Here is a 17,294-nt window from a genome sequence, read left to right as displayed (position 1 = left end):
AGGCCTGGTCTGGGAGGGGCAGGGCGTGTGTGGAAGGCAACCAATCAATGTGTCTCTCTCACATCACAATGTTTCTCTCTCTGTCTTTCCCCCTCCTCCCCACTCTCTCTAAGAATCAATGGAAAAATGTGCCCTGTCCAGCATGGGCAGGTTCAGTGAGCCTGAGGAGGGCGGTAAAGGATTAAAGAAGACAGACAAGAGAATACAGTTGGGGCTCGGTGGGATGCTACTTCTCAGATGGAGAGATAGCGCCACGGCCTGCAGGCCGAATCTTTATTTTATAGTCAGAACACACAAAGCAAAACAAGGGTAGTGGTCAACATGTTTACAATGTTTTTGTGAGTTTCACTTGTTTTGGCAGCACTTGCTGCACCTCCCACATCCATTAGCTACCTAGGAAGGTGCAAGGAAGGACTCTAAGGTCAAGCTCAATTATGCTAGCAGGGCTCTGTCTAGCTGGGACTTGTTTGTGGCCCTGCCACAGGTCAGTCTGAGGCTTAACCCTATAGCCGTGCCCTACAGAAAAGTATCCTCTGGTGAGGATTAATGAAACAAAACAAAAGAAAGAAAAGACATGAAAGTCATTAATAAAACGGGAGCCCGAGGGAGAATGCTAAACTCTACGTCCACCATAGCTTCCTCACATGGAGTGACCAGGACATGCCCACCAGGCCCGGGGCACTTACACCAGCTCTGTCCTCTTCCTGCTTGAACAGCGACGACCACACTGTGCCGTGTGAGGCAGAAAGTATTAAGAAATTGTATCAATGTGTGCTGAGCAGGAATTAGAGTGACAGCCACAGAGCACCGGGCGGGGTCGCAACCGGGACCTGGTGTGGCCCTGGGAAGGGGCTGGAGGACTTTATTCTTAGAGCCTGGTTTCCTGCTGGGTTAGTAACAGCCCCTGCCGGCTCCTGGCGGCTGGGCACTCGGACTTAAAGGATGCTCACAGCAGCCTTCTGCAAAGGGGACTCACCGTAAGGTGAGCACAGGATGAGGGAAGGAATGAAGCAACACCTGGAGCAGGACAGGATCTGGCACCTGCACATCAGCACACGTGACGCGTGATGGGGACGAATGAGGAGAAGGTGGCGGGGACCCAGGATGGCGGCTTCCTTGGCGGGAGGAAGGATGGTCTGAGTCAGACACTGGGAACGTGAGAGGAGCAGCCAGGTTTGGGGAGAAAGACGGATTCACATTCAGGCACCTTGTGTCCCAAATCAACAGCAAGACATTCCGGCTGAAAGGGCGGCTGTCAGCCTGGGGCTCAGCAGGACGGGAGTGACAGCATGGAGAGCAGAGAGGATGGCCCTGAGGGAAGACAGGGCCAGGGAAAGACGTCAGGCAGAAGCTCAGACCTCGGCCTTCAAGCCCGGGGAGGGCAGGAGTTGCACAGAGAAAGGGCCCAGAGGCTCTGGGAGTGGGAGCCGGGGAGGGGCAGTGACTGCAAGGGCCGCTTAGGGGGCTTGAGCTTGGAAGGAAGGACAGACAGAGCCACACCCGTGTGCCTGCCTGGGACTCAAGAAGCCAAGTCCATGGTGGGGATCAGAAAATGAACAGAAGACCATCTAAACAAAGAGAGGAAAGGAAATTGGCAGGGGGGGGGGGAGGAGTTGGGGTTCTAGAAGCTCCGAGGGGGAGAGGGAAACAGAGAAACCTCAGGGCGCACCCCCATTTCCATGGCATTTGGACACAGGAGTTGATTTCACACGGGAATCGGGAACCGTGGGAAAATGTATCAACCCCCAAGTATCACTTGGAAAAAAGGAAAAAGACACAAATTACGTAGGTACACTGTATCCAGCGATTCTTACCGTAAGGAATTTGATACCCACCCTGTCCAAGCCCTCAGCCTGTGGGATGTGGCTGTCCACGTGGCGTGGCCCAGGGGCTTAGCCATGTGGCTGATGTTCTGGGTCGCTTTTCCTCAAGGAAAATGAAGGCAAAGCTTCGTAAGAGGAATTCCCTTCACAGCAAATGATTCTGAGTCACGTGGGACTGCAGTTACCGCGAGTGTTCTTATTACACTTATTTTTTAGAGCTTAGGCAAGACTCTGGGCTGACATGTCTGGGTGATCAGCAATTCTCTCTAGGAGATTTCTTTTTTTTTGGTAACTTTACACAATAAAAATGTGTGCAGTTTACTAAGTCAACAACTGTGACCTCTAATCCTATCGAATAAAGACAGAATAAGCAAATTGACTGTCACTTCACAACAAAGATGGCGGCGCCCAGTCCCCCGCTGTGAGCAGACAACAGGACCTGCGGTGGCGTCGAGCAGGCAGGACCGCAGAGAGCAGAGAACCACGGGGAGCGGGCCTAAGCCATCAGTAGGACATCCTCTGAGGGCTCCCAGATTGGAGAGGGTGCAGGCTGGGCTGAGGGGAACCCCCCCCCCATGCACAAATTTTGTGCACTGGGCCTCTAGTTACTTCATAAAACACGCAGCTACTGAGTGGCTAAGACAGTGGTCGGCAAACCACGGCTCGCGAGCCACATGCGGCTCTTTGGCCCCGTGGCATGGGCCACGAAGTTTCAATCGTACTGTACGTGCGTGCCCGCATGTGGTATTTTGTGTAGAGCCACACTGAAGGGGCCAAAGAGCTGCATGTGGCTCGTGAGCCACGGTTTGCCGAACACGGGTCTAGGGAATAATGACAAGAAAAAAGTCCCATCGACCCTGGTACATCGAACTGAATTGCCCACCAGCAACCAGATCACTTTTTAAAATATATATATAATTTTTATTAATTACAGAGAGGAAGGGAGAGGGAGAGACAGACAGAAACATCAATGAGAGAGAGAATCATTGATGAGCTGTCTCCTGCACACCCCCTACTGGGATCAAGCCTGCAACCTGGGCATGTGCCCTGACCAGGAATTGAACCGTGACCTCTTGATTCATAAGTCAACGCTCAACCATTGAGCCACACCGGCCGGCTGGGTCACACCACTTTTCCCTGCCAGTATATTTGACATGAGGTTGGGGAATCGCGGGCACGGAGGGGAGCCCATGGGTACGGAGGGCTGACAGTGTACTTTCTCTGTTCTCCCAGCCCCACCCCCCAGCCCCACCCCTCGGGAGAGTGGAGTGATGTGGACCAGAGTGAGGGCATTCACTCTCTGGACACGGAGACACGGAGGAGAGGTGGCCCTTTGAATGGAGGACACAGAGGGGACGGAAGAATCCAGGGACAAGGAAGAGAGGGAACTCCAGAGGGCGTGTCCTGTCTCCTAGCCCCTGGCCCCCACCGAGACACAGGGTGAGCTGGGAAGCACCGGGGACGACTCTCATGGGCGGTCAGCATCTGGCTCTGTGAACCCCCCAGTGCACTTCACATGGGCGTCCCCCCACAGGGCTGCCGGCCGTGGACAATTCCATCAGTCCTCCCTCTGGCCTACACAGCCAGTACTGCAGTTCCGTATTCCATGCAGTACTTCCTACATCACGGAGGATTCAACGACGTAGATGAAAACAAACACAACCCCACAGTATCGCCAATGTTGAACTCAAAGGCACCACCCCCTGAGCAAATCGAGGAAAGGGAACTGAGAGCGCATGGGCTGCAGCCCAAGGGCCCCTCCCGTGGGAAAGGGGTGCTTCTGTCACTAGAGAATGTTACTGCTTAGGAGGCAACGTTCCCGGGTGACTGCGCAGCCTCCTATGTGCCAGCCAATGGCCTGGGGTGAACCCCTCACCTTCAAGGAAGTGTGGCCCAGATGCCGGGGTGCAGGTCTGTCCTACCTCCTGACCACCCTAGGGGTGGGGACGGGGCCCTGTTAATGCAGCTCCACTCTGATCACGTGGGGTGGTAAGGCCGCAGGAGTGAGGGGGCTCGGCTCACTGTCCCTCCAGGTCCGAGGCGACAGCTGGGCTCTGACCGTGCACGGTGACCGCCACAAGGTCCCCTAAATCACAGGGATTCTGGGTTTGATCTTGAACCAGAAAACCACCCTCGATAACCATTTTGAGAAATGTTGGTCATTATTCTTGGGATAATGATTTCATTAGCTAGATCAACCCCTCCACATGATTTAATACCAGACATGAGAAATCTCTACACTCTAAGCAAAAATCTTGCAGGAACTATATTTTATCGGGCAGATTTTTTTTTTTAATGAACAGGAAGTAACCCAGAGGTTGCTCCTCCCGGGGTGTGAGCGGTGGCTCCGTGAAATGGTGGAACGGAAGGCGCAATCACTAAGAAGAAAACAGCCCGGATCCCACCGCTGCCTCCACTCAGTTACTCAGGGCACCAATCAGCACATTTATTTTTAGGGACGGACAGTGACAGCAGCACCCGGCATTCCTGCGGACACGCCCTCCTTTCCCGGGGATTTGCACTTTGCGTGTACATGTTAAAACCAACCAAACTTCCTCAGAACGATTTAAACTGAGCTCACTGTGTTCAGAGCCATCTTCTCAGCTGACAGGTTTGATCCTAATTCCCGCACCCAGATTAATTCTGTTTATTGTCCTTAATCACAGAACGTAGATAACTAGCAGCACTGAAGATCAGCCTGGTGAGGGAACAGGTGTGTGCCTCACGCTCGAGATTCACAAAGGACTTCTGGCTCACTCATCAGGCTCACTGTCAGCCAACCACACGCCTCAGATTGAGCAGATCAGACTTTCTACACCTCATACCAAGTCCTTGGAAAGGTTCCTTGGAAACTTCTAGAACAGCAGTTCTCAACCTGTGGGTCGCCTTTGGGGGTCGAATGACCCTTTCAGAGGGGTCGCCTAAGACCATCAGAAAACACATATATAATTACATGTTGTTTTTGTAATTAATCACTATGGTTTCATTATGCTCAACTTGTAACAATGAAAATACATCCTGCATATCAGATATTTACATGACGATTCATAACAGTAGCAAAATTACAGTTATGAATTAGCAACGAAAATAATTTTATGGTTGGGGGTCACCACAACATGAGGAACTGTGTTAAAGGGTCGCGGCATTAGGAAGGCTGAGAACCACTGCTCTAGAAGAAAATGAGAAGTTGGTAGGTGGTGCCCTTAGAGTAGAGGACTATTAACCACGCAGCCAGGTCCTCCCGCCGCTGTCCAAGGTGCTGATCCTCCCTATGGAGAGGCCGAGGGAGCCTGGGACACCCTGGCCCAGGGAGTGCGGCCATGGTGACACCTGCAGCTCAGGCCTGGCCCCCACGAGGCCTGAGAGCCGCCACGTACACCCCTCGAAATGTGGAGGAAGGAACGCATCCGGGGCTTATTCCAGCTTCAAGCATCGATGCTGTCCTGTCCGCCTGTTTTGCACCCCAACAACGTACATGAGGACGGTTTCTGCCAGGAGCTCCCCTCAGCCTGCACCCCAGAGGACCTGGAGGCCCCCTACCAGCCGGACCTGTGGCTGCAGCCCGTGGCCACGGGAGCAAGGCCAGCACAGCTCCCAGCCACCCTCTCAGAGAGCGACAGAGAGGCCTCTTGCTTTAGGCCACTGGAAACTCCTGGTTGTTTTCTAAGTACAATCGTAGTGCAAATTCCTCTGGGTCAGCCGTATTCTTGCTCACAGATACTCCTTTCCACCCCCTCACCCCCCCCCCCCCCGACACCTTCCTGTGGAACCCACGTCTGCCCACCGCCGTGGGAATATTGAGTCAATTTGCACATCTGTTTACATTTTAGGAGGCTATGTTTATTCGAAAGCTATATGTGTGCCTAAAACGTCCTAGCCACTCAGTAGCTGCACATTTTATGAAGTAATTAAAGGTCACAGTTGTTGACTTAGTAAACTGCACACATTTTTATTCTGTAATGTTACAAAAAAAAAAAAAAGAAATTTCCTAGGGAGAATAACTGAACACCGAGACACATCAACCCAGAGCTTTGCCTACACTCTAAAAAAGCTCTCTATATAAAAGACTAATATGCTGTGTCCGACCGTCCAACCAGTCACTATGACATGCACTGACCACCAGGGGGAAGAATCTCAACGCAGGAGCTGCCAAGCTGCAGTGACTTGGCAGTGGTGGTTCTAGGGTGACGCACCCCAAAACCAGAGAGGAGGGAGCACAATTTATCGCGGGGCTTTGTGATTCCCCCTTCGGCCGTGGGTTATGTTGTTGCTGGGGCACTGTCGACACTGAATCTGGTTTACTGCACACATGCATTTTCGTTCCACACCCTGTTCGACAGCAACTTTGCAGAGTGCCCTCTTGCACTCTGAGACCCCTTGGGGGATGTCAGAGAGCCAGTTTTGGTCTGACCCCCACAGGCCAGGCTGAGGGACCCACCTGCTGGAGGGACCCCGCTCACTCCATAGATAATGAGGAGGGACCACGGGAGGTTGGCTCTAGGGAGTGCCCATCCTGTCTCACCCAGTCCCTCCCCGCCGGCCACCTTCTAATTAATTTCCTTTCAATGTGCACAAATCCGTGCACCGGGTCACTAGTAAGTTTAATAAGAACACTCGTAGTGACTGTGGTCCCACATGACTCAGAATTATTTGCCAGCACAGCTCCCAGCCACCCCATCAGAGAGCAACAGAAAGGCCTCTTGTTTTAGGCCAATACTCCTTTCCACCCCACACCTTCCCGTGGAATCCACGACTGCCCACTGTCCTGGGATGTAGCCTGTGGATAAGCTCAGCATAGGAGACACAGGTCAGGCCCCAGCAGGAGCCGTGATGAGCAGGGGCCAGAGGAGAGCAAGAACCCTGCACCCTGAGTCTAGGCCGAGGCTCAGCCCTCACACTGCCACCACCTGGCCGCATTCTCTCCCTCACATCCAGCCCAATCCAGGGTGAGCGGAAGAGACTCACGCTTAAAGGGAAGTGCAAGCCCCCAGGCCCGGCCGAGGAAGAGGCCGCTGCGGCCGCCTTGGCAAACTGCCTCCCGCAGGGCCGACCTGTGCTGCACCTTCTTCTAAAGTCGTTCTTCTCTGAAGGTCAAACTTGGTAAGCTTTATAGCCGCCTTCCCTGACCCCCAGGTTCCCCTGCAAACCAAGACATGTCACTTTTCAATTGGAGACAACTGAAAACACTTACCCACTAGGGGTCAGCACAGAGGAGCCCATTCAAAAGCAGACCCCTGAAGCAAGAGAGAAAACCCAGAAAAGGGAAGAGGAAGAGGAAGAGGAGGAAGCAACTAACTTTAAATAACATGGGCACACTGGCCCCAAATGCAGCCCGAAACCCCTCCCCAGCCTTTGCTGTTATTCTCTTGCTTGGACGCTTACGAAATGTCTGCACACCCTTACCTCATGTGTTGTCTGATTTGGTGTTAATTCTATTCCCTATTCTCACCTGTCCTGGGTATTGTGTGTGTGTGCAGGGGTGGGAGGGGGCGGGGGAGGTGTTAATGACAAAGAAATGGAGTATTCGTAATCACTTGGAAGAATTTTTTTAAAATCATGATTCAGGAGGAAACCCCCAGAAGTAATTTCTGGAAAAATGACCAAAGATATTCCGAAGCAACAGACGACGACGGCACCGTTGGATGAAGAAGAGAGAACGCCTGTATTCTAGAACTGCCCGACACAGGGACATATGCTGTCCACTCACCTGCACCTCCCCAGACCACGTGGTTGGTTCCGGGATGTAACAGAACCGCAGGCTGAGACGCTTCCTGTTTGCAGAAATCAATATGCCCCCCAGAACCAGAAAACAAGCTCCCCAGGTCCACTCCATGTTTAATATTCATGAAATGGTCCAGTAGAGCAGGACTAAATATAAATGTGTGTATTCTTCCACGTGCATGAGGAAATGTGTACGTAATGGTATGAGGAAGTGAGAAAGAGAGAAAAACCTTTGACCTACGAGGCTCAGAATTTCAAAAGTGTACAGCCCATCCGTGTACACAGGTCCTGGTTGGCTTTACTCAAGAAAATAAAAAGCACTAGTAAAGCTTCCCTACGAATAATTCAGCCCTGGCCAGTGTTGCTCAGTGGCTAGAGCATCAGCCCTTGCACCTAATGGTCAAGGCTTTGATTCCCAGTCAAAGGCACGTACCTGGGTTGCAGGTTTGACCCCTGTACCAGTCGAGGCATGAGCGGGAAGCAACCAATAAATGTGTCTCTTTCACATCGATGTCTCTCTCTCTCTCTCTCTCTCTCTTTCTCTCTCTCCTCTCACCTCCCTTTCTCCCTTCCACTCTCTCTAAAAATCAAGGGGAAAAATATCCTCAAGTGAGGATTAACAACCACCACCAAAAGAACTGAGAGAATGACAGGCCGACTAATACACACTCATGTGAACACTTCTGCTGGTGAAGCCAATGGGGGGGTGGTGGTGCAGGGGAGGCACCGTCTCTGTGGCTCACACCGACTGGGTGCAAACGCACCCGCCTGGGTTCCAGAGCCCTCGGGATGCTCACGGGTTCATCACCGCGACTGGGGATAGGCAACTCACTGCTTCCCCTGCAGAGGCAGCCGCCCCGCGAGCAGCAGCCCGGCCTGGATCTGGGATACGAGGCTCCCGCTGATTTTAGTTGCCTGAGAAGGGTCATTGCCGTCCCTGCAAGGTGTGGAGTTATTTACAGAGGGGCTGTTTCCAGGTAAGAACCAGGAACGGGCTGGGAGGCAGCTGCACAGGAGAAGCAGCATCCGTGGGTCTTTGCCTGAGGGGCATAAAAACCCTGTCCACCCTTGCTGGTTTGGCTCAGTGGATAGAGCGTCGGCCTACAGACCGAAGGGTCCCGGGTTTGATTCCAGTCAAGGGATGTACCTTAGTCGCAGGCTCCTCTCCGGGCCGGACCCTGGTCGGGGCGCATGCAGGAGGCAACCAAGCAATGTGCTTCTCTCACATCGATATTTCTCTCTGTCTTTCCCTCTCTCTTCCACGCTCTCTAAAAGTCAATGGAAAAATATCCTCAGGGGAGGATTAAAAAAACCAAACACCGAAGCACCCAGTCCAGGTCTGAGTAAAAGATACACACACACCCCCCAGCAGAGCCTTCCACAGAGAGTTCAGAAAGTCAGCACCTGCCCCCAAGCCGCCGGCCGGCGCCGCCCAAATGCCACGTCCCGGGTGTAAAATGCCAACACTTGGATCTCCATAGCAACTTTCACACGCTGGCGTCTCCAAGGAGGAGCAGATCGTACTGTTTAAGAACAACCAGACAAATATTTGCATGGAAACCGGCCTGTGGGAGAGGAATCGGAAGCCTCGAAGACACTTGCATAAATACAGCATCGGTGTATGCCGACACGGAGACTCGGCTTTGAGGATGTTTGCTCTTTAAATTAAACCCCAGATACAGGAATCTACACATGGACTAAAACCGCACCGGGCTATACACACAGGATCGGGCTAAAAAACGGTGAGAAATGGCCAGATCGGCTGCCCGGCTGATGGTAACGCGCCAGGGGCAACCCCTGGTTCAGAAAGTGCACCATGACCACCGGCATCCCATGCGGGGGGCGGGGGGGGGGGGGTACATGGGACTCTGTACTATTTTTGTGACTTCCTGTGTTACTATTTTAAAATAAAAAGTTTTAAAATGTAAGTTACCAAGTCGGACCCCCGAGATAACTCGGAAAGTCCTGGCAGAGCCCAGGAATGTCCATTATTTCACCAGACGATCCTAGGGGATGTTTCCAGAAAGATCTCCCATGGGGGCAGTGGGAGGGGAATGAGTATGCTTGGCCTTCAGAGGGGCCCTCTGTTTGGGATGAGGCGAGACTGTTCCATGCTCACATGGTGCCCCGTGGACCCGTAATTATTTATAGTTTAGGAAGATGGGCTTTGATTTGTTGTTTTTTAGTCATTTAGTTCTTTGTTTTTTGTTAATCCTCACCTGAGGACAATTTTCCATTGCTTTTTAGGGAGAGTGGAAGAGAGGGGAAAATACAGAGAGAAACATCGATGTGAGAGAAACACATTGATTGGTTGCCTCCTGCACGTGCCCAGACCAGGCCCAGGCTGGGGAAGGGTCTGCAACCGAGGTACCTGCCCTTGACTGGAATCGAACCTGGGACCCTTCGGTCCGGCGAGGGCCAGTCATTTAGTTATGTTCCCCAGGTGCCACTGCTTTACTCTAATAAGATAATGCATTCCGAGAATTCCGAATTGCACTCAAATGAGCCAATTACACCGAGAACCAGACCTCCATACGGACCACCTTTAGTTTATGCTTCCTTTAAGGCAGGGGTCCTCAAACTACGGCCCGCGGGCCACACGCAAATACAAATATTGTATTTGCTCCCGTTTTGTTTTTTTTTACTTCAAAATAAGATATGTGCAGTGTGCATAGGAATTTGTTCATAGTTTTTTTTTTTTAAACTATAGTCCGGCCCTCCAACGGTCTGAGGGACAGTGAACTGGCCCCGTTTAAAAAGTTTGAGGACCCCTGCTTTAAGGGCATATGCACTTGTCACAGAATTTTCTAAATGCAGACAATATGAAAATCCTGGTCTGTTTTCTATGAACGATGGGTCACCCCAAAACTGTGCAAAATAAAATAAAATCTTCTAGTCATTTTAAGTCCAACAAATTAATTTTAAGCCCGAATATAACTACAGTAGAATTTCATGTGAATAAAAGAGATGAGAGTTTCATTCTACCAATATTTACCGAAGCCCTGACATGCATGTGCCACTCCACCCACCGGCTACCAGGAAGGGCAGGGACAGAACAGCTGAACAACGTTCATGAAGTTCTGATCCCCGCCCCCCTGAAGCAGGACACAAGGGCAGTGCAGAGCAGACAGCACGGGCCCGTCTCGTCAGGGAGGAGCCCAGAGGCAGGGTCACGGGCAAATGGCAGCATGGAAGTAAAGAGTTACCTGGCGGAAGCAACAGTGAGCTGAGGGGGGTGTGGGGAGATGGAAGAAGGGGCGTAGGGTGGACGCCAGGTGTGTCTACAGGGTCTCCCAGGAAGTGGAAGGGGCCGCTGTGGCTGGGAGGCCCTGCATGGGATGAGTAGGGGGAAGTCTTCTCCAGGTCAAGCATTGAGTGTCCCGCAGCCCCGGGCCTGTGGCTCATGGATTCATCCAGCATGGAGTGTCCAGAAGGCTGGAGCGAGCGCGGGCGGGGCAGCAGACGGCTTCTTCACCCCTGCACTGAGGGCAAGACATGCGATCCAGGGCTTGAGCCCAGGCTGGTGCAGGAAAACCCCAATGAATGTCCTGTGTTTGTTGTTGTGTTTTTTTGTTAATCCTCACCCGAGGATATTTTTCCGTTTCTATTTTAAAATAAAAAGTTTAAATAGAGAGAGTGGAAGGAAGCGGGGGGCAGAGAGAGAGAGAAACATCAGTGTGGGAGAAACACATCCATTGGTTGTCTCCTGCACGCTCCCTACTGGGGATTGTTCCTGCCACCCGGGCATGTGCCCTGATGGGGAATCGAACCAGCAACCTCTTGGTGCACAGCACAACGCTCAACCACTGAGCCACACCAGCCAGGCAGAGCATGTTAAGTGTTGTAATGAGCCCAGGAATTCTTTTTCCTAGTGCAACCAGTGTGGGGACAGGCTCATGGATCAGCCATGTAATCCACGTTGTTTCTGAATGAGATCTCACCTCAGCATTCGCAAGGCACTCCAAGCCAAGCGAGTTAGAAAAACAAACGGGGCAAGCTGGTCCCTCCGGTTCTAGCCCCCGGAAAGTTCACACTCCGAGTCACAAAGGCACCTAAGAGAGTAATTTACACAATCCACGTCCTACGATGCACCGTCCGCAATAAGGAGCAAGCGCATCGCCGGTCTCCCACTTAACAAGGCAGCCGCTGTCTCTCGCTTCCCTTCCCACAAGGCAGCCTCTTGCACAGTCAAGATGCTACAAATATTTACATTCCGCGGAGCCGAGCTGTTTGAGACGCTATCAAGTTCTGTCAGCGCTTCTATTACGGACCCTCACTTCTTGTGTGTAACGTGCGCATGAAAGGGCGGAATGAAAAGCACTAGGGACGGAAACGCGGCATGCAGAGTCTCAACCAGCGGTGCCTGCCTCCTGCAGCCAATTTTCAAAAGACACACGCCCGCCAGGGTGTGTGGGAGACAGATGCGGCGGGGATAAAGGGTCGGGGGTGGGGGGTGGGGGGAGAGAGGCAGAGCAAAGACTGAAAACCAAACACCACTTAGCCCGCTCGGTCATCTCCGAAATGTTTATTCCAATCAGATCTGAACCTGAGACCTGTGATCCCTCCATTTCAAAGACCTCTGGTACCTTAAAGGAGCCTGTGGCCCAACATGCCAATCACTGCCCAACGTCTCTGCAAAAAGGATGCTCTCTGGTGCACCACGATCAGGCATCCGAAAAGGAAATGTCCACCACCGATCAAGGCGTATTGCATGCGGGTTGAAACCAGGAGACATGCTCACCCTCAGAGGGACCGAGTAACTCCGGCCGATCAGCCGGCTTCAAGGCGGACGGCTGGAGTGACTGATTCTGAGGGGGCAGACACACGCCCACAGCATCAATAAATCCCCCTCCATCTGATTCTCTCCCAGAACATAAAATTAGCATGACTTCACTGCTAATGGCTTACTGACCGGGGACAGGGCAACAGAGCATCGCTCCTCTGTCTGGTGACATGGCCACAACACAGTGATATATATATATGCCGTGCAGCATGAGAAGGTGCAGGTATAGACCTAGCTGGTTTGGCTCAGAGGATAGAGCGTCAGCCTGTGGACGGGTCCTGAGATCGATTCCGGTCAAGGGTACATGCCTGGGTTTCGGGCTCAATCCCCAGTAGGGGGTGTGCAGGAGGCAGCTGATCCACGATTCTCTCCCATCATGGATGTTTCTCTCTCTCTCTCTCTCTCTCTCTCCCTCTCCCTGCCTCTCTGAAATCATTAAAAATATATTTAAAGAAAAAGAAAAGGTACAGTTGTATCTCTATACTATTTCAGTGCAAACTGTAGTGAGAGCTGATGAAAACTTCAAGTTGGACGCTTAAATTGCGCAGGAAAAACGAAGCTGGAAGATGTGCACTGGGTGTGGGGGAAGGAGTGGGGAACCGATACACAAGAAAGACTTATTTGGTATGAAATGTGACCATGAGGGCATCGAACACAAATGAGTCAGGGAGAAGCTACACAGCATGCTGTCCACAGCGGGTCTCGGCTCCCCTGAACCTGCGGGGCACGTGGGTCCTATGAAAGGTGTTGTGGCCATTTTAAGGAGCCCTCAGGCTCCGTGGCTGTGTCATGAAGGGTGTTTAAAAGTTACGCTCCTCTGAGAAGTGCACTTCCAGGCTCCCTGGGTTGAGGCTGACATTAGTGACACCCAGACAGGGAGAGAGACATGGGGCTGGATGTCACTGTCTGAGGCCGCGGCTGCCGAACCCATCAGCCGGCCAGTCAATTAGCCATGCGGCGCCTCCGCCGGCCCATCTCCAGGCGGGAGGCCCACACATATGCAGCCGACCGGCCTTCACCTGAACACTGTGCAGCCACCTGCTCGAGGTCCCTGGCGGGTACAGATGCGTCCCGGGGTCCCACTGGCCGTCTTCCACAAGGACCTGTCCCACTGCGGCCTGTCTCACAGGGACCTGTCCCTGGCACGTACTGGGGCTTATGCACATGCTGTCCATGCGGTTATGACGATTCACCTGCCACTTCCTCCCGGGTCCCATGACCCACAGAGGGTTAAACCCACAGACTCACAGGCCAGGGCATGGGAGCCAAAGTCATGCTACTGTTACCAAACACAGCCAGCAAAGCAAGAGCAACACACTGGAGCGATACTGAGACGGAGTAGCTCTTTCCAAAGCAATTATCCCTCCTGTCAATCTCCGAAGGCCCTGACTCATTGTTCGCACTAATTCCTGTTTTTAATCTATTTACAGATCAGGATTCTTTTCAGCAAGCACGATATTCGTCTCTGTGGGGGCAGGCACAAACCACAGCATGCACAGCCTCCCTAATATTTTTAGGTGGTTTTTTTTTCCTGCTTCATCATTTGAGATGATTTCTGGATTTACCTACTCACCACGGGAGCCAGGGCTTCCAACCTCTCTGCACATCACACATCCCCCGTCTGCCTCGCTCCTGCTCACTGCTTCCCCCAATCTTGTTGCAGGTGACCAGACTGCCCCCCCCCCCCACCTTCCCCAGGGCTCCGAAGAGGGGCTGCCTCTCCTCGCCTGAGCGGCACCATTTATTATGAAATCATTGCTGTGGGAGCATCTCCTGCCGGCAAAGCCATAAGCAAATGCAATGCGGGGAAGGGGCACAGACCGGCGGCCCTGAGCAGCTGTGCTCAGCGGAGCCCAGAGGCTGCCCGTGTGTCTCAGGCACCATAGCTGGTCCCTGCAGCGCTGAGACACGGCGCGCCGGGCAGCCGCCGGGTGGGATTTGGTGACCCGCGCGCGTGGGATGCTTTGCAGGCTTTCGGAGAAGCAGCGGAGACCCAGGTCCGAGCTCAGGAACCCAGACTGCACTCGGTCCACCAGGGAGACCTGGAAGTGCAGAGGCAGCTGAGAAAACTTGATCTCTAGGGAGGAATCCTTCGCCCGGCGCCCCAAGCCCGGAGGGAAGGGGGTTCCAGGGCTCACCGCTGTCACCCTCCTACAAGACCAGGGGCCTCGGGGGCTCCTTCTCTGTGTACCCAGGGTTCGCAACTCCCCGCCCCCCCACCCCCCAACTTTCAGCGCTAAAGGCCAGTCAGAGGGCCAGGCGGGCATAGCCCCCGCTGGAGCCAGGTACCCATCTTTTTAGCCCGAAACAGCCCTCGCCTGAAGGGAACACGAGCGCCCCAAAGCACACGGGCTAGAGATTGCCTCGTCTTCCCCAAACTTTGCAGCCCGTGGGCCACGAAGCCAGCGTGTCCAGTCGGTCCGGCGGCGCGAGGACCGACAGCCCGACCTACCTGATCCCACGTCCTCCGTGCGCCTTCAGGGTGCGCGCCGTCCCCACCCGGCGGCGCCACCCCGCCGGCCTGGCTGTGCGTCTGGGCAGCAGCGGTCCTGCTGCCGGCGCCTCCGCCACTCGGCGCCGAGAGGGGCGGGACCAGGCGGGGGGCGGGGGCCAGCGCGCGGCGCCGCGGAGCAGCAGCCAACCCGGCCCCGCGCCCGCGGCCCCGCCCCGCGCGCCCACGCCCCCGGCGGCCCGTGCGCTCCATTCCCACGCCACGCCCCCCGCGTGCTCCGGCTCCGCCGGACTCCACGCCCCATAAGCGCCTCGTGCCAGCGCCACGTCCCGCCCCCGGGCGCCCGCGCCCCGCCGTGCCCCACGCCGCACGCCTCGCCCGCGCTCCGCCCGTCCAAGTGTGTCTGGCCTGCGGGCCCGAGGCGGCGCTGGAGGGCGGAGAGCCGCACGTCGCCGCTGGGTGGCCTCCCGTGCACACAGCTGGCCCGGAGCGCGGGGTAAAGGTAGGGATTGCACCTGGCTGCGCTCCGGACCTCAGTGTGAATAAAAAAGCGGGTGGTTGTTCCGGGTGCGCTGCGCCCCAGGCAGTGGCCTGCGCGCTGGAAGGGAGTCAGTTCTCGGTTTCTCCCCAGAGAACTCTGGGTCTGTGACTGTGCCCTGATGTAGGGAGTGGAAATTCATTGGCCTCGGGCTTCCAGGAGTCAGATGGGAGACTCATCACAGTTGTATTCTTCCTATGAGGACCCTGTGCGGTTAGGGTTTCACACCTGCATGTTCCGAATCACCTCCAGGCAGTGGCTGGTGGCAGCACCTGGACCCAAATGAGCAGCGCGAGTTCCTAACAGCACTTGTGTAACGGCATGAACAGTAACTGAAACTATTGGAGACAACCTGTCTGTCCATCCCTGGGAGAGTGATGCACATGCCCTGGGGACAGGCGTGGGAATATTCGGGGGAGCCCCTCACAGGGGTGACCTCCAGGAGGTTTTCCTAGAAGGAAGTTGGTTCCGGAAAAGCACAGTTTTCTCGCTTGCATACATGCATGCATATGGATGCATTCACCATGTCTAGAAGGCTGTTGCGGGACACTAGCAATAGTCCTTGTGAGTAAAACCGAAATTGGGGCTGAGTTTTAGAATTCTGGTTTTGTCAACCGAAGGTGACTACCACCCTCTGGGGTGTGGTGAAAGGAGAAACTTTCTTCAGGTGAACATTTTGGGATCAGGGGAAACTGCCTCTGGAGGGCGCAGGGGAGGTCTCTTACTTAGAGAGAGTGGCACCCCGCTCCCTGATTGGCCCATCCTTATGCAAATGAGGAATCCAAAATTTGCACCGTGTGGTCCCAATAACACTGCCCTGGTTGGGATGGCATGTTCTGATTGGTCATTAGGTAGCTGCTCTGATTGCTCAGGCGAGATGCAAATGAGGCTATGGCTGTTCAGCTCCAATTGGACGGGCAGGTCTCTCAGCCCATTGGTTGAAATAGGATTCCAGGGACCTCTTTATAAGGGTCGCTCAGCCAGTATGTGGTTTTTCCCTGAAATGCAGGTGTGAGAGGTCTGGTCAGCAGGGGACGCTGGACTCTGGGCAGGAGTCTGGGCCCAGGGTGCACATTTTAAAGTTTATAGTGTCTTAAGTTTCTAGTTTACTTGTTGGCTTACTTAGACTAAAAGGGAGCTTCCAGCTCTGTTCTCTCTGTCCTCTCCTCGCTCCTAGTCCTCATACTGGAGGGGCACACCCCTCAGCTAGGGCAGCGGCCTGGGCACAGGAGAGCCCAGGGGGCGTGAAGGGAAAGGGCCCTTTGGACTCCTGTCTCTGGGAAAACTCTCCTTCGGGATTTGGAAAGACAAGAGGGAGGTAGAACCCAGGCCCAGGGAGGCAGGGTGGAAGGACCTGCTGCAGAGGCCTGACACTAGGGGGCAGCGATGAGCTCATACACCCCTTACCCCCCTCCCTACCCTGGCCCCAAGAGCACACCTGGTGCCTGGGATACACTGGGGAGGGGGGGGGGCGGCTTTGTCCCCTGTTGGCGACCTTTGTCCTCTCCTCTCACTTTGACAAGATACTGTTCTTCCTTGTAGGAAGAATGGCTGCATTAAAAAAAAGAAAAGAAAAAGCTGAGGAGATTTAGGTTTTAAGGGGGGGGAGGCAAGGATAGCGCTCACTACTATAAATAGAAATAATGTGCTTTCTTTCGCCCATCAGAATTAAGTTGCAGTAAATTTGGGCTTCTTAAGGTCTCTGTACTTAGCCAAAGGGAAAAAACTGGAATAGGTACCCGGAGAGGTGGTTTATGGCGGCTTCCCTGGTCATTGGCTACTGTAAATCACCCTTTGCTTGCGGTCTGGGAGCATGCTGGCAAGCCCCCTGAGTGGGACGGAATGTTTGATTGGGTAGAACTGGTGAATTCTGGGGAGAACCCAGAGGACGACATGCAAATGATGCCCGTGCCTGTGGTGCACCTAGCGACTGCCATGACGGCCCCCTGCCCACATCCATCACACGGTGCCTCTTCC

At 53.9% G+C, this 17,294-nt stretch overlaps 1 protein-coding gene across 3 annotated transcripts in view; it reads right to left on the bottom strand.

Annotated features, from left to right (window-relative positions):
* Nucleotides 1–14,837, bottom strand: part of CNTN3 (contactin 3) — a 115,625-nt gene extending 100,788 nt beyond the window's left edge. For all 3 annotated transcript variants that reach the window (XM_070391459.1, XM_070391460.1, XM_070391461.1), the window contains exon 1: nucleotides 14,780–14,837. The gene's annotated coding sequence lies outside the window, so the exon portion shown is untranslated. The remainder of the gene's footprint in view (nucleotides 1–14,779) is intronic.
* Between the last annotated feature and the right edge of the window lie 2,457 nt (nucleotides 14,838–17,294).

The sequence above is a fragment of the Myotis yumanensis genome, unplaced genomic scaffold, assembly GCF_028538775.1.
Source record: "Myotis yumanensis isolate MYYU_CA2020_CCGP unplaced genomic scaffold, mMyoYum1.0.hap1 SCAF_14, whole genome shotgun sequence".
Taxonomy (NCBI): Eukaryota; Metazoa; Chordata; class Mammalia; order Chiroptera; family Vespertilionidae; genus Myotis; species Myotis yumanensis.
This window is presented reverse-complemented; position numbering and strand designations above follow the sequence as displayed.